The 18,034-nt window shown below is 43.4% G+C and overlaps 1 long non-coding RNA gene across 6 annotated transcripts; it reads left to right on the plus strand.

Moving 5' to 3' along the window:
• Positions 1-14,248: 14,248 nt before the first annotated feature.
• Positions 14,249-17,778, plus strand: LOC136550046 (uncharacterized). Of its 6 annotated transcripts, none has more exons than XR_010782148.1 (4): positions 14,249-14,764; positions 14,862-15,881; positions 16,026-17,265; positions 17,539-17,778. It is a non-coding gene; the product is annotated as an uncharacterized lncRNA (long non-coding RNA). The 6 variants fall into 6 exon arrangements; XR_010782147.1 differs by having other exon boundaries at positions 14,862-15,457; positions 15,825-17,265; XR_010782149.1 differs by having other exon boundaries at positions 14,251-14,764; positions 17,202-17,265.
• The last annotated feature ends 256 nt before the right edge of the window (positions 17,779-18,034 follow it).

An 18,034-nucleotide genomic window follows, 5' to 3' on the forward strand; every position in this document is an offset into this window, starting at 1 on the left:
ATAGCTCTCTAAGGTCAGTTGCTACAAGGGGGTACTTATAGACGTCAAGTAAGTTAGTGGAGGTAACTTGGGCGCCCTTGATTTCATCACCTTTCAATCGTAGGGCCTTGGTTGGCTCCCAAAGGCGGTTGTGAAGTTGGCACATGTCGAAATTTGGCAGGTAAGGCAGGTTCCAAGGTCGGTTGGAGGGCTCCAAGTCTATGATAGTGGACCCATGGATCCAAGACCACTCCATCATGACCATTGGTGCAAATCGACATTGGATCAATGTTTGAGAGGGCTTGGGGAGTCGCTCCCATAGATTGGTGACGTGGAAGGGGCAAGTGGGGCACCGAGCGGTGCCTATGTGGCATCGGCCGGCATGGCATGTGGGCCCCTTGGCCCCCTGCCACAGTCCACTTGCCTCCTATGTGTGTATTTGTACCATTTTGGCCAAAATTCCTGCATACAAATATATTTCCATGTGCAAGTGGAACTAGGTGAATTATAAAGCAAATCCTACACATGTGATGATGATTTTCCTAACTTTATCTTGCTTTTGCGTGAAATGTTGATGGTCAAAATAGGTGTTAGTGACCGTCAACATCTACTAGACAATTCGGTCATCTAGTGCCACTAGATGTTGGACTTCATGCATTGCATTTAGGCCTAGTGCGCAATTGGAGAGCAAAGGAAAAATATTTATTGAAAATATTTTGAGAAATGCTAACGTGGCTCTAACATGTTTTGAGAAAAGACTTTGAGAGAGCATCGCTTGTGGGGAATAGCTCTAGTTGTCGTGGTTCGAATCACAAAAAAGTTTGCAACTTGGCAAGCTAGTGGAGGTGCCTGGGTGGCACCACCACCCCCTGTCCGGTGGCACCACCACCCCTAGGGAGGTGCCCACCTAGACCTAACAAAGAAGAACAAAGAGAGGGCAGTCACCGGACGCACCGGAGTTCACCGCCAGGTGCAGGGTGGTGCAGCACTATGGGCACCGCCGCCCTTGTCCGGTGGCACCGCCACTTTTCACCTGAGGCTAGGGTTTTGGACTTGAGCGAGGGAGGCCACCGCCATGGTAACGGCGGTGCACTGCCATAATTTTCCAAAGAGGGTCATTTTTGGGGACTTGGCTAGGATGGTCACCACCACACCTAGGGTGGTGCCACCGCCATGCCATGTTCGGTGACCAATGACTAGTTTTCTACCCGTTGGGAAGTGACCTATGGCAGAACCGCTTGAAATAACACACTTACGGAGGCGCTCATCTTCCACCAGACACTAAGCACCCTGAAAGCAAGCTACAACATGTGGTATCCAGTCGGGCACACCCCAAGGGAGATCCTGAAAGATCCACATTTTTCCCCAAGGATCCAATAATGAGAACTGAGTTACAATACTTAATCCATTTCATACATCCATGGTTCTTAAAAAATACATTAGTACATTTCCAAAGTCAGAGTGTGAAATATTAAACAGCGGAATAAAAATAAACATCTATCGATAAAGAATAAGGATCCGTCTGTGCCTACCAGAAGAATCCTTCACACAACGAGTGCTCCTCAAGTTAACCTGCAATAGGGGTAAATAAACCCTGAGTACACAATATACTTGCAAGACTTATCCGACTAGTGAGAATAATTTCTCGACTTCAAGGGATATGCAAAGCATTATGGTTTGCTGGGTTTCTTTTGTAGAAAGCAATACTAATAGTGAGTCCTTATTTTTGTTATTATTAGTAGCCATGATTAATTGATTATCTACTTATTCTATGTAAGCACCTGTTCTACATTCAAGCAAGAGTTGAGCAATCAATTCCATTTCATCACCTTTCATCTTTCAGTTCTTACTACGGTGCTAGACCGTAGACAAGCCATACCGAAATGCTGGCTATTTGTGAATCAATGCCCCTAGCTGGGTATCCCAAAAACACATGCCCTGCTTGTACCCTAGGCACAAATAGGACCAACCCATCACCCTCCCCGTCCAAACTTGGACTCCAAGCCCCCACTCCTGAGTTCCAGACTCAGTGCGGTGCAAGGACCTCCACCATCCCACCTCCAATCAGTCGATCTGGAAAGAGCCAAAATCCACGATAAAAGAGCAACAAGTCTTCCCTGCGCCCATACCCAAGTATGTGCTCGGGATAATAAATCTATGACTTGCCTAGAGCCCAATGCAACGGCCGATCCTTAACTAACACAGATAGGGAAAAAGTATAACCAAGCTATGCCCTGTTGGTCGTAGGACACAACCTCTTACACCTACCAGTAGCCAAACCATATCCCTGCCCGGTCACCATTTTTCTTTCACCATTTTATCATGAGTGATCATAATTATCACCTATTGCGAGTAACGGTAGGTTACTCATGCTACCGATACCCTGAGCATGGTAGCTACTCGACCTATACTAGTAGGACTCATAGGTAAGTATATTTATGCATGTAGTTTCGATAAAATGCCTATAACGTATATGCACATCATATATATATTTAGTGATCATTAAAAATATGGATTATGCACCGGGGCTCAGCTGTCGGTGTGAAAATGGGTGGGTGGGTCTTGAGAAAATCCTAGTAAGAGCAAGGTCCCTTAGGACCATGAGCGCCACTCCCATTCCCACCATTGCCCCCGTGGCTTCCGCAGGCGAAGCCACCGATAGCCTATGCCAGTAGCTCAATGGCACAGGCTGACTCATGGCGAGCAGCCATCAGTTCTGCCATCATCTCTGCATGAGTTATCGGTGGTGGTGGTGGCGGCGGCGGAGGAGGAGCCAGACGTGGAGCCCCATGGCTCTCCCTATTTCCATGCTCGTTGGCCCGGCTACTTTCACCTTAGCCTTCACCAAGATCGTGGCCTGCCCTAGCACTGGTGCTCCTGAGTCCGGACCTTAGATTCATCTATAAGAGATAGGAACCAACCACTTAGGACAACCTTCTAGATCAGAAGGAAGGGATTAGAGAAATGACAAGACATTTATTAAAGCATTCTTTTTGTTATCCTATCAATTTACTAATCCAATTATATGTGTAGAGAGACTTTAGTTTAAGCAAGATTCTACTATCATGATGCATGTATTGGCCTGTACGCTCACTCAAGCCGGAATATAGTGGCATTCACAAAATTTCAGCACATCGCATACTCACTTTCTGTATGCTAAGCGATTTCTTACGCAACATACGTTAGTGTACCTGTAGAAAACTGATTAGATAAAACCAGTGCCGCTATCCTAGATAGACCATATTGCTAGGGCTTATACTTACATAATTTTAGCGCATCCTACTTTTCGCAAAACTTTTGTTGGTTAAATTTTCAAGTTTTGGAAAAGAGTGATGAACTCGTAAACTCATTATTAGCTCTAGTACCAACTGTGGTAGAACTGCCCGAAATAACACACTTACAGAGGTGCTCGTCTTCCACCAGACCCTAAGCACCTCGAAAGCAAGCTACAGCGGGCGGTATCCGTCGGACACACCCTATGGAAAATACTAGTAGGACTCATAGGTAAGTACATTTATGCATGTAGTTTCCATAAAATGCCTATAACATAAATGCACATCATATATATATTCAGTGATCATTAAAAATATGGGTTATGCATCGGGGCTTACCTTGGGCAGGCGGTGGGTCAACAAGTTAGCACCAACAGGCTCTGGGGCTCCCTCCTAAATGAGGATCTCCTCCTCGTACTCCTCAATGACCTCCTCGTAGTCCTGTTCGTCCACAGGCATGAACTCTACCAACTCATGATCTACATGCATGAAATGATGATGCAACACTTAATAATATGGCAACAACAACTCTTAAAATACGAATACATTTGTCAAGCTACTAAACTAGCTCTACCTATGTTACCACTAACAAGTATGAAGCGTGACATATATTATCTTAACAACTAAAGGTATTCTTACTCTAGATACGATAAAACAAGGGGTGCTAGCTATCTTATTTACCAACCTACTCTAGGGCTACAAAAATTATAGCAAGCACTTAAAAATCTAATGAGCCTACTGTAAAAATTTCTTGGCTAAAGCTATGACCGATTTGCCACAAAAATTCCAACAACTATTGAGCTAAATAATACTAAGGTCTTTAATTTGAATTTATGTATCTATCATTACCACAGATAACTATAAACTAATTATACCAGCAGATAGATAGGATTTTTGTGAACCTATCAATTTTTGTTTCACTATTTTTAGACATCTATAGAATTTACTATTATTTTTCAAAGTTCAACTCAAAACTAAATTGAATAAGCATTTATCAATTCATTGGAAAATAGAAAACCAGATTCCACCACGTGGCCCAGAGTGCGTACGGCTCGGCCCAGAGTGTGAACAGCACAGCGAAGCAGGCGGCAGCAACACGGTGATAGGACAGTGGCACAGTGTTGTAGGTGGTGAGAGCACACGCGGGCGACCCAGCGCTCGCGACCAAGACTAGCAGCCACGCAAGGACACGGCAGGGCAGACAACAGCAGACCGACAGGGCATAGGGCCCACGATGGATAGCGGCGGTGGCAGAGCGGCTAGACCCACTGGCGTGGCGTGCATGCATGAGCGCAAGACAGGGCGTGGCAACGGGTGACAGTGGCCCACACCGCGGAGCCAGCGGTAGGCCTAGCCAACGCGGTGGCCTCCGTACGGCGTGCGTGCGCATGCACAATGGGCGAAGCAACATGGTGCGTCGAGCCAAGGCAATGGTGACCATGTCCAAACATAGAAACCATGTCGTGCACGCTTTTTGAAATGGTCCTAAAACCCAACCCGATGATCCAATTGCTAAACCAGTTTTTCTACACTCAAGAGGGTATGTTAAACCACTGAAACAAGCCCTAATACCCTACCATTGCTTAACCCAAGTTTCCTACAAAAATTGTTGAACTTAGCTTCGTCATTGACTAAGTTTTTGGCTCGGATTCACGTCAACTTTGATTTCCAAGCTACCAACCATGCTAGCTAGGGAATTCATTTTTTGATCGCAAGTATTTCGTCGTCGCCTACGAAGTTAGTACTACCAACTTTATTAAAGTACCACATATGCATTCTATAGCATTTTTGTTCAATAAAAATTCATTTAGAACCCTAAGTGATATAATGCGACATGAAATATAACATTCGTTTTGCATTTTCGATGAACGTTTTGAGTTACGTATATTGCTTTACACCCTATATTACATACATTTACACATAAGTATGATGCTCATGCAGTGTTTTTGCAATAGACTGTACAGTATAACACTGAGGGTGTTACATGACCATTGGGGCACTACCACCCCTAGTGCAGTGGCACACCGCCATGTCTGATGCCCCCAAGCAGAAAGCTCCAAGGGGTATAATGACTATATTTGCTTATGTGGCTATAAATAGAGGGTGTGGGCAGCCTTAGCCCCTCTCTTGGCACTTCATACACTTGTGTACACCTTTGTGAGCTTGGCAAACACAATCCACTCACTTGCACACTTGATTTCATCATTTGAGTGAGATTGGTGAGCCTCTAGTGCATTGCATTGAGTTGCATCATCTTGTGGCACTAGTTGGGTGATTTGGGCTTATGGTGAGCTTGTTACTCTTGGTGTTTGTCGACACCTAGATGGCCCAATGGTTGGAGGATCATTGAGCGGAGTTGGTGATTGTCTCCAGCCTCGATTGGTTGCTTGTGTGGGTTCTTGACCTTCTCACAGCAAAGGGCCATAAGATACTCTATTGGATTGCGCATGTCATTGAGCTACCTCACTTGCAGGTAGGTTCTTACGGTGTCTGTTTGTTTGACAAGGTTCGTGCAACACCTCTTAGTTATCAAACCACCAAATGTTGGTCAACACAACGGGGACTAGCGTGTCACCAAGCACGTGAACCTTGGGAGAAAAATCATGTGTCATTCTTGTGATTGAATTTCTCCTAGTGATTGGTTCATTCCTCTATAGGACGGTATAATCATCCTACTCACTCCAATACTTTCTTGCAAACTAGTTGTAGCAAGCTCTTTAGTGTAGCTAGTCTTGAGAGCTTGCTTGGTAGCTTAGTTTCATCTAGTGGAGCTCTTTAGTGTAGCCTTGTTGAGAGCTCTTAGTGAGTAGTGACTTAGCCTCTTATGTGCCTAGTGATCATAGCAACTAGAATTATTGGGATAGGTGGCTTGCAACCCTTGTAGAGCTAGAGCAAATTGCATTATGCCGTTTGTTATACTAATCAATTGCTCTAGTGTCTTGTAGAGTTTTTAAACAGGCTATTCACCCCCCTCTAGCCATATTAGGACCTTTCACCTTCCCTCATAACCAAGGATGAAAATGGATCGGATACAGATAGATATCACCAATATGACATTTGTTTTCATATTTCTGTTTGGATTCGGATATGGATAGTATCAGTTATATCGGATAGGATACGATTGGGTATCGACATCATAAATATGCGATTTGAGGATTCGAATATGGATACGGTATCAGATGTTAAATATCCGGACTCAGATACAGATAGATTGAAACACCTCTAAACGGATTTGGTCTCGAATATGGTCAGAAAATATCCATACCGTTTTCACTCCTACTCATAACTGGCTGTCGCTTTTGCTTCTTTCTCGCTCTTCCTCGCCGCATTGCTATCTCGCTTCGTAGTCCTGCCCTAGGTTTCCTACGCCATCGTTGCTTGTTTGTTTTTCCCTGGTCTTTGGAGGTGGCTTCGCCTTCTAGCTCAGGCCTCCGCTGGCCTTTCTTTAGCGGTCCTTATTCCCGCTTAGTTGGAGTGAGGGCCACCGGTTGGTCGAAGTGGTTTGAGGAGTGCATGTCTATGTTTGCGGAGGCCTAGGAATATCTTGAGAATATCGAAGCTTCTATTAGGGATCTAGTTCCTATTTCTCATGAGAAGAAGGAGAAGGTTTCTACGATGAACTAGTGGGATTTCAGGCCTTTGCTTATGATGGAGGGCACCATCAAACTCCTTAAGAAGGAGAAGTGCTTTTCAGCGAGGAAGGGCTAGGTTCCTCGTGGTGAAATAGTTCCCTATCCAGAGCCTAATGAGGATGTGGTTTTCAAGTATTTCTTTTCTTGTGGCCTTCGCTTCCCTGTCGTTTATTTCCTTCACCTGGTCTTCTATTGGATTGCGCATGTCATTGAGCTACCTCACTTGCGGGTAGGTTCTTGCGGTGTCCATTTGTTTGACAAGGTTCGTGCAACACCTCTTAGCCGTCGAACTACCAAATGTTGGTCGACACAACGGGGACTAGCGTGCCGCCAAGCACGTGAACCTTGGGAGAAAAATTGTGTGTCATTCTTGTGATTGGATTTCTCCTAGTGATTGGTTCATTCCTCTATAGGGCGATATAATCATCCTACTCACTCCAATACTTTCTTGCAAACTAGTTGTAGCAAGCTCTTTAGTGTAGCTAGTCTTGAGAGCTTGCTTGGTAGCTTAGTTTCATCTAGTGAAGCTCTTTAGTGTAGCCTTGTTGAGAGCTCTTAGTGAGCAGTGACTTAGCCTCTTATGTGCCTAGTGATCATAGCAACTAGAATTGTTGAGATAGGTGGCTTGCAACCCTTGTAGAGCTAGTGCAAATTGCATTACGCCGTTTGTTATACTAATCAATTGCTCTAGTGTCTTGTAGAGTTTTTAAATAGGCTATTCACCCCCTCTAGCCATATTAGGACCTTTCACCTTCCCACATAACTAGGGATGAAAACGGATCATATATGGATGGATATCACCAATATGACATTTGTTTTCATATTTTTGTTTGGATTCGGATATGGATAGTATCAGTTATATCGGATAGGATACGGTTGGGTATCGACATCATAAATATGCGATTTGAGGATTCGAATATGGATACGGTATTGGATGTTGAATATCCAGACTCAGATACAGACAGATTGAAACTCCTCTAAACGGATTTGGTCTCGAATATGGTCAGAAATATCCATACTATTTTCACTCCGACTCATAACTGGTTGTCGCTTTTGCTTCTTTCTCGCTCTTTCTCGCCGCATTGCTCTCTTGCTTCGCAGTCCTACCCTAGGTTTCCTACGCCGTCGTTGCTTGTTTGTTTTTCCCTGGTCTTCGGAGGTGGCTTCACTGTGACAGAACCGCCCAATTTATACAAGATCAAGTATGGTTGTCCCCGCTTAACATGTTGACACGCGCATACTCTCACTTATATAAACCCGGTAGTCCGCCGAGTGTCACGCAGGATCTCGGTAAATCAACATCACAACCAAGATCACGTGATTAAGCAAATACACATCACATACGCAGAGTTACAGCGGAAATAATATTACAAATAGATTCATAAATAATAATACAAGTTTGGATTTCAAAACCGATTAGTGAACAAAACATTGCTTTCGAAGGATTTCATTAATATGAGTTCCAAATACATTGCTAGCATAAGTGACATCCTTAGACAAAAGCATGTAGATGAGAAGTGAATATAGAGTCACTGAGCCCACCGGTGGTTAGCCACCATCCTCAGCAGGTCAAAACCTTACCTGCAACATGGTGGGATAAACCCTGAGTACTCGAATGTACTCAGCTAGACTTACCCGTCATAAACTAGAAATAAAATTGACTCCAAGGAGTATGCAAGGCTTTATAAGTGGAGGTAGCTTGACAACATTTTGCATAAAAAGCGATTAACTTAATTATACAATTATAATTCTGTCATCAAGTTAATTAGAACTATCTATCTCTAGATTAGCAACTATCCTGTGCCAAACATGTGGTATATCTTTTTAGAGCATACAATAGTAACCATAGCAGGTATAGTAATTACATGTTTATTCGAACCATCACATTCCATAATTCAATTACTACGATGTTGGGACTAGCCAAGTTTCTCACTATCCGGGAGAGACGGCGATTCGAATCGATTTCAACCAGCTGGGAATTTATTTCTAACACAAACCTAGGCAGACTAGATCAACGGTCACCTTAGGTCACCTTTGGTACAACTCAGGTACACATTTCGCGGGTCCGTACTACGCCACACAATCTGGGACACCAGATGCCAGGACGTTCAGGCCTAGCCTGCCCTTGAGCTCAGTCTGATCGCCCCATGCAAGGAGCGCACAACAAAACGGGTCCTGGCCTGAGTTGAGCTACTCGGCTTCGCGGTCGGAACGAGTTATCCGGCCAGCTAAGTGATAGGCATGCGTTCAATCTTGTCAGAAGCGCCAACAATGGTACGGTTCTTAATCGACACAGACGGAATCACATGAGTCAACCTACACATAGACTCCGCCTAGCCTCGATTTACTTTTACCCCATGGTTCTTTTCCACGATAGCAAATATAGCCAACCGTGCTCCGGTATCCACCTATATCTCGCAGGTGATAGGATATCACCCGACTTCTACCGGTCTAAGCATGGCTAAGCATATATTCGATCCTGGACCTATACCGGTTAAAGGTGTAATATCTGGACAAGGAATTTATATGCATCAAGTGGTTCCATTCAACTCTTATAACCTAATGCATCAATCATAAGTACTTAAGTAATCATTTGTAAAATACTAGGAGACTTAAAATGCTCCGGGGCTTGCCTAGGATCCGACACAAGTCAGTTCAGTTAGCTTGCACCGACTTGGTGACATCTCCGGTCCTAGCACTTGCTTAGTCCTTCCATCTTCGGGATAGATCCACCAAACACCGTCTTCGGGTTTGACTCCACATCACATCCTTCACGTGGTTCATCTAGCGTACCTAAATGAGATGCAAGATACATGTGTATGAATACATGGAAGTGCAATAGACAATGCATCGCATGCAGTAAGTAAGACAAGCACAAGGTTACGTTAACATGCACAAGCACTTCGCATTGCTGACTATAAATATCGCACAATTTATCATGCCACGATAGCAAAGAAGATGACAACACCAAGCATGACACAAGTTTCTCAAGATCTCAGGTACTCTAACTCAACCATCATCAAAGGTATGAGCCACACTTAGCAATATACAAGCAAACAACTATAATTGGAATCTGTCAATTTCTAGACATGCAAACAGCAGCTATAAGATTTAGCTATAACTGGAGTTACACAAATCTAAATGACTTGCAAGAAGACATTTTGGAAAGCTTATGAAATTATCTACAATTCATATTTAATCATCTTAGCATGATTCTCAAGTTAACTAAGTCAAATATACCCATTTATAGAAACTGGTCTAAACAAGACAGAGAGTAATCAATTCTGTAGCCCAACTTTAAACAGGCATAACTCACAAACTACTTGGCCAAATACCACCAAATTTTAATAGAATCTAGATACATGAATTATCTACAACTTTGTTATTATCACCAAAAACTCATTCAAACCCTAACTAGATCAAACACTAGCATCTTTCAAATCTGCTCAGAATAAAATCAAAACTTGACAGAAGACTTAAAAGTCATGTAACTTCTAAACTATCAGGCCTATGGTCTTATAATTTGAACACAAGCAAGATTATGAAATTTTCTACAACTTTTGTATTTACTACAACCATAGAAAACATCATTTACACCACGAAAATAATTGCACAAGCAAAACTGCAAATCCAGCCCAACAACAGTGGTATAGAAAACTGATAGCATCTTCAGAGAAGCATAACTGGAGTTCTAGACCTCCAACAAATATGAACCATAACTTTTTGAAAAGCTTAGGAAGTTACCTACAACTTTCTTATTCTCATATTAAGATGATTCTATAGTTAGAAGGGTCAATTAACCCAATAATTCCATCTCTATCCAAAACATAGACAGAAACTGACATGCCACTTTAAACAGCTATAAATGAAGTTATGTATGTCCAATAAATGTGGTTCTAGACTTTTTAGAAATCTTAGCAAATTCTAAACAACTTTGTTGTAAACACCTAAAGCTAATTCTACTAGTAAGAAGGCTCCACAGTAAGAACAAGGAAACCCTGTCTGGGTTTGGGCAGAAACAGCCACTGAGATTCAAGCAATTATAACTCAAGATCTACTTAACCAAAATTTATGATATTTATCTTTTTGAAAAGCTTAAGAAAAGTACTAAAACTCATGTATTGTCATCAAATCATGATTCATAACTTAACTGAGCCAATTAATTCAAACATGCAGAACTGTTCAGAATAGGAGCAAATCAAAACAGGGCATTTGTTATTTTTATAACTCTTAAACTATAAATCCTAAACCCCTGAAATTTTTAGCAGACAACAACAATCACCTTAGTAGCACTCCACAAAATTGTCACATTTATTTGAGCATAAAAACTGCAGTTATGAAAAAGACAAGACATGGCAAGTATCAAGAACCTAGCTGCATAGATCTATTTTTACAGCACAATATTTAAACTAAAACATGCCATATTATAGATCTGGTGCATAGAGAATTTCACAAGGATTCCAAAAAGTCCACATTTGTTATTTTACGATTTTTCTACTAATTATTACGATTTTCCAAATTTAAGCACAGAAATCTACAAAAGAAAAGATTAATCCGAAAAAAGGAAAATACTTTTGCATTAGGAACCCTGGAAATCTTAGAAACCAACAAAGCCCATATATGTAAATACATGTGTCTGGCTTTTATGCAAAGTGAACACATGAAAGAGCTTCTATTTACGATTCACCTCGTCTTCTTCAACCTCACGACGCCGGACGCCGTGAAGGGGCAGCGTCGTCGGGTCAGCTAGCAAGGGGGGGGGGGGGGCGTCGGGGTTGGACCTGGGGTGCTAGGATCCGGTTGTGGCCAGCCCCCGGCCGCGCCTGACCCTTGATCGGCCGGCGGCAGCCAGCAGCAGCCTGGCCGCGGCACCGGCGGCGACAAACTGCCGTGGCGGCGAACTGCGACAGAGGAGGGGCTGCCGGTTAGAGCTTGGGGACTAGACAAACGAGGGAGTTACCCAGGCGAGGTTGGAGCAGCTGTAGGTCTTGGAACCGAAGGACGGCGTGGTTGCTACGGTGCATTTGCGGCAGCGGCAATGGCTGCCCGTGGTCGCCGTGTCTGGCTCAGCAAGGGAGAAAGAAAAAAGAATGCAGAGGAAGGGAGAGGAAGAATGGAGAGGAGGGTGCTGGTCCTGGACTTAAGCACGGCAAGGTGGCAGCGAGGGCACGGCAGGTGGCAGCGAGGGCAGCACAGGCGAGCCACGCGGCGCGAACAGCCAGCACGGTGACGACACTGTTCAGAAATTTCAAATTTCCAATTCTACCTCAAACATACCACTGAAACCCATATTTCGTGCCTCCGTAACTTCTAAACCACTTAGTTTTGGCACAATTCGTAGTAATCAAAATTGTAGAGCTACGCGACATCTATAACTTTTCTTAAAGCGTCAAAGTCTGATTCAGCCTGGTTGGAGAGATACACGGCTACGAAGAGGGGTACATGAAAACTGAAATCGTGAAATTCAGGCATCCCAGACTTAGCCAATTTTTCGGACTCTGAAAACCGCAGTAGATTCAAAGTTGGAGCCTCGGTTTGACTTGCTTACAAGATGATCTAGCTCTTGGTCCAAAAACAAAGTTTGTTCTACTCCACTCAAACTTCAACTTTTATTTAGGTTCCACTGCCATACAAACACTCTAAGCCATAGTTTAAACTAAGTCAAAGTAGCATCACGATAAAGCTTAAATTACCATTTTTGATCTATTGGAGCATTTTCTGGCCACTTGTTCAACATGAACCCTTCATAACTTTTATTCACAAGTGTAAGTAGAGTTGTTTGAGCAAGGTTGCAATGTTTGTTTGTCATTACATGTTCTTATTCACCTAATAAAGTAATTTAGGCGATGACATAACTTGTCATTTCATGTGATTTCTTGATTCCAAACTTTATGAAACTTTTCCAATCATCCATGTGGGTGGAAATTGATGTGAGGCACATGAAAGAAGCACATTCAACATTACTTAGGTATATATCTGAAAAGGGCCAATAAGCAAGCAAAGGTGTGTTGCCCAAGTTTAAGTTGGAGCTCGCTCTTGTAGAATTGATCTTGACACCGTCATCACCACTTGACATGTCATGTTTGAGCTCAACCCATTGCTTAACTGGTGGCAAACACCTGGGGTGTTACAGCTTCGCCTTCTAGCTCAGACCTCCGCTGGCCTTTCTTTAGCGATCCTTATTCCCGCTTAGTCGGAGTGAGGGCCACCTGTTGGTTGAAGAGGTTTGAGGAGTGCATGTCTGCGTTTGCGGAGGCCTAGGAATATCTTGAGAATATCGAAGCTTCTGTTGGGGATCTAGTTCCTATTTCTCACGAGAAGAAGGAGAAGGTTTCTACGACGAACTCGTGGGATTTCGGGCCTTTGCTTATGATGGAGGGCACCATCAAACTCCTTGAGAAGGAGAAGTGCTTTTCGGCGGGGAAGGACCAGGTTCCTCGTGGTGAAACAGTTCCCTGTCCAGAGCCTAATGAGGCTGTGGTTTTCAAGGATTTCTTTTCGTGCGGCCTTTGCTTCCCTGTCGTTTATTTCCTTCGCCTGGTCCTTGAGACATTCAAGGTACAACTTCGTCATCTTATTCCCAACGGGATTCTTACTTTGAGCAAGTTCTGTTATGCGTGTGAGACATATGGTGCGCCTCCGGATCTGGACACCTTCTGTGCTTATTATGAGCTCCAACGCCAGCAGAAGCGGGTGGACATCGATAGGGTGAAGGTTGAGCTCCAGTTTGCTAGTTGCGCCTTCATGGCGAAGGGGTCTCAGAAAGATGGAGGTTTGGACATATCCTACGCTCAGAAGAATAAGTGAGATAAGGACTGGCCTCGTTACTTGTTTTATGTCAAGATCCCTAGTGTTGTTCCTAAGACGGGGCTAAGGGCGAAGAAGTACCCTTTGCTTCTACTATGGGGGAGATGAAGCCTTCGACGCGTGTGAGGCCGCCGGCGGAGATCGACGAAGATCGGGCGGCGTGCGATGCGGCCTTTGCTAAGGCTTGTCGTTTCTCCGGAGGCTGTGACCTTGTGGAGGTGATGGTTGCTTTCAACTTTTGGCCTTTGGGGAAGAATAGGCGGGAGATGAAATTGGTGAAGATGAAGCTTCCTGTCTTTGGCCGTGAGGAGGGTGAATTTTGCCCCTGCTTCTTCCTCTAACGCACCGAAGACAAGACCGATGAGGATTTTGTGAGCATGGTTGAACAATTTGCTTCAATAATATTTGGTGAGCTCTCCTATAAGAAGTATGTGTTCCACCATGCTATTGGTGGGACTATGCCACGGTTGAACCGGGTCTTTGAGGGGACGAAGGTGACCTACGGGGATCCCAAGGTACCCGATAAAGTTTCGAAGTCTGTTCAAGAGAAGGCGGCGAAGGCTGCTAAATCGACTGTGCCTCCTGCCGGCACGGCAAAGGCCGAGTCGAGGAAGAGCCTCGAAGGCTGTTGCGAAAAAAGAGGAAGTCGGCAAGGACCGCTAAGGACCCTGCTGCTGAGGAGATGGCGGAGAGCGTCCACGAAGGCTCTACTGCGGCGCCGGCGAGTGCGGCTGCTTCTGCCGCTGCAGGGGATGAAGACTTGATGGTCTCATCGGTTCGTGATCTAGGCGGTGTTTCCGCCGCCGTAATTTCTGATGTGGCTCCGTTGCCGTTGGTGCTCAGTGAGGACTCGTCGAACTCTGTGGAGGCCAACGCTGGTGATGGCTCAGCCTCCGCATCGGGCAGCGAGGAGGTCGCTTCTGATAGGGCTTGGTAGGCCTGCGAAGACTCCCCGCTTGGAAGAATCGGATGCGGAGTTCGACGGGCGTCCCCCCTCTGCGCGTTCTCGGAGTCCCGCGCCATCAGTCACGCCTCCGCGAGCCGAAGAGGATGCGATGGCGGGCGCTGCCCAAGGTATTTTGCTCCTGAGTACTTGTCCGCTCTATCGATTTTTTTGCGACGTTTGCGTTTCTTTGCTTGACCTTGTGGCTTGCTTGTCTTCGTTCTGCAGGTGATCTCACCAAGGTCCTGTAGAATCCTATCGAAAGGACGGTTCCTGATCTTGCCCGGGTAGGTCTGGATGCCCCACCTAAGACGACGTTGCTTTTGGGATTGGGCTACGCCACCAACCCCTGTTTTGCAACACATGGCCTGCAACGGAAAATTTGATGCGTTGCGGTCATTCCGTCCATCCGCACCCCACACCCCTCCTCACAAGTTGCTTCGTGCCCATCATTCCCCATCCATCCGCAAACCGCAAGGCCAGATGCAACTTCCTGCACGGAGGCGCCTAGGTCTTCCCTCGTACCGCAATCTATTCCTCTAGTTAGTGCTCTCTCTCCCCCCCGCTCGATCTCCATCTTCCTCTCACAGCCTCCTTCTTAATCTAGTGGTCAGCTTTATTAGTTGGGTACCAGCGGATTTGGGAAATTTCGTGATGAGATCTGAAGGAGATCGAAGCCCCTCCACGGCATCAATGAAGGCATACCTCAAGTTTTGTTCCTGCCACTCCATCTATTGTCGAGTTCTTCAAATCAGGTACAAGGTCGTGCTCAGATCTGAAGGCAACATATCTCCACCCCTCAAATTGACGTTGCCTTATCTTAGGTATTTTCTCCTCCTGTCCTCTTTTGGATGTGATCTAGATCAATTAGTGATTTTTGTAATTCCATGGTCCTACCCCAAGGCTACTTTCTCTTAATTGTTCATCCCCTGGTTCTCTGATATGTGATTTCTGGTATTTTTCAATAAAACATAGGTAGAGGTATGGTGGTCACGGGGGCCTTGCCAAGGGATCGATGTCCTGGCTATTATCACTTTAGTTGTGTTACAGATTGACATAAAAATCTTCCAAATTGTCAATCCTTGAATTCCCTTCATTAAATAGTTGTTGATTTATACTCTGTACTGTAATACTGCTACTACAGTTCAGAATTGAAGGGGATCCTAACTTTTGCTTTTGCATTATCTGTAGATTTTTTGAAGCCACGGACTGAGAAAGTAAACACGACACTTGTTCCTACTGAGCAAGGTCTGATACCCCTATGCAAGATATTGTGTTTTATTGTGCAATGCGGCATTCTATAGCTGTTACTTACAATGAAGCAATGACATATCCTAATTCATTCTACTCATATGCGGTACCAACGCTTACAATTCTCATGCCGTGCTGCAGTAACCAGGCAAACTCGACCTCCTCAGGTGTAACCGCGGGTGTGATCCCCTGTTTATGACTTCCATGCTTTCAATTATACTCAAACATGTAATCCCGTGCTTGTTGTGATGCATTGTAGTTGTTGGTACACAGAAGCAGCTCCAGTAATCTCAGCTTGTAATTCTAAACTGGACACTAGAATTAATCTCTCTTATCGAACTTGACCATGTTTTGACTTGGTGAAACATTCTCACTTATGGTACTCTCGGTTGCACCCTTTTGAGTACAATGACACAATATTATTCTCCTGACTCATGGGACTATGGAATAATTCAATCTCCGTTATTGTTATCATAGAATAGTGCAAAGTGGAACTCTGCTTTCCACTCTATCCGTGCAGTTAAACTTTGTTTGTACTAGTTTTGATAGTAGACATTTGTAATTCTAAAAAATACGTACAAATAATGGATTGATCTTTGGAACTGAAAACATCTAAATATTGTAGTCTTAGTACTTTTAATATATCTCCCAGACTTTGTACAGTTTAGTTCTTTAGTCATAATTTTTTTAGGATGATATCTTGGTCTAGACAAGTTGACATGTATGTGTAATCCACTTGTTCGTTGGCACATGCTCACGAAAATACCTTAAGGTGCTGAAATGCTCACTAAATTTCTACATCTCTTTCTACATATTTTCTGAACTACAATAAACTAAGTTGGAATCATCTAAAAAGAGTACCAATAGAGCAGACATGCAATTATGGCAAGGTGGACTCATTGAATTTTTAGACTCAAAGTGTGATGCAATGCGTCCATCATCCTTAATAACTTTGATAGCAGTGGTCGTTGGAATGGTTCTCCCTTTTCAAATCCCCTTTCAGATACTGTGTAGGTTCCCGAGAGTTCAGTTCACCATTTCACTGTCCTAAAAATGATGAACCAATTCACTTCACCATTTGACTGTCCTGCAAATAGTTAGCTTTCCCTATTTCTATGTACTTATAAACTTAACACACTTCCCTAATATTGTCCTTTCATTAATTTTATCATCATGTAAATCTAGAATCTGAATCCTCACATGATTAATTCCTATTACCTATATATATAGAATTATATATGTATCGTTTATAACTTCAAAGATTAATAACTAGCTTACTTTGGAAATATGCTCATCAGAAATTTTCTGAATCTACAGATGCAGAGGCACAGTGGTGGTTCTGGCATTGCAGATATGATGTTTATTCTTCAAAGAAGAGCAGGTTTGATCAAATTACTAGAAGATTAATCCCTAATGCTTTTCCAAGAGTACTAGGACGTGATTGAACTAGTCATAACTTTATAGTACAGTTTGTGTGACCTAATTCAAACCATGTTTCTATATTTTTATTGGAACTAGTTTTCTTGATAATGTTGTGACTTTCATGTATAACATTTAAATCGTTTCATATGTAGTGTATGGATGTTTCTTTTAAGAGTATTGTACCCTAACACGTGTATAGTTACTATATTGTTTTGCTCTTTTTGCCTTGCAGAATTGATCAGACGGGAACTCGTGATGAATGGGAACTCGTGATGAATGGATGATTCAAGCCAACGTAGATGGCTTCTTTGTGTTTTGTATATTTTATTTACTCCTAGATGAATGCTGTGAACAAAAAATTACGCCATTGATTTTTCGGATGGTACTCATTGCAATGCAGTATTTTTAAGATGGTACTCACTGTAACGCAACAATTGCTTCATAATATATGGCTCAGTGTTTTTATTCCAAATGTTTGAGATAATTTCTATTTTTTCATTATATTGCAAAATAATGTTCATTAGATGATTTATTATTCCTAGCTACACATATAGGCGTTGCAACAATCCAAATCAAACGTAGCAATGAACTATAGAAACGTAGCAATGAACTATAGAAATCATTCGTTTGCAGCTAGTACAAACATATATGAACAGTTGCCATAGCCTTCAATATCCGCTTGCAAAGTTGCAATGTATATTTATAAGTGTCACCAACACATATGTAAG

The sequence above is a fragment of the Miscanthus floridulus genome, chromosome 4, assembly GCF_019320115.1.
Source record: "Miscanthus floridulus cultivar M001 chromosome 4, ASM1932011v1, whole genome shotgun sequence".
In the NCBI taxonomy this organism is placed as follows: domain Eukaryota; kingdom Viridiplantae; phylum Streptophyta; class Magnoliopsida; order Poales; family Poaceae; genus Miscanthus; species Miscanthus floridulus.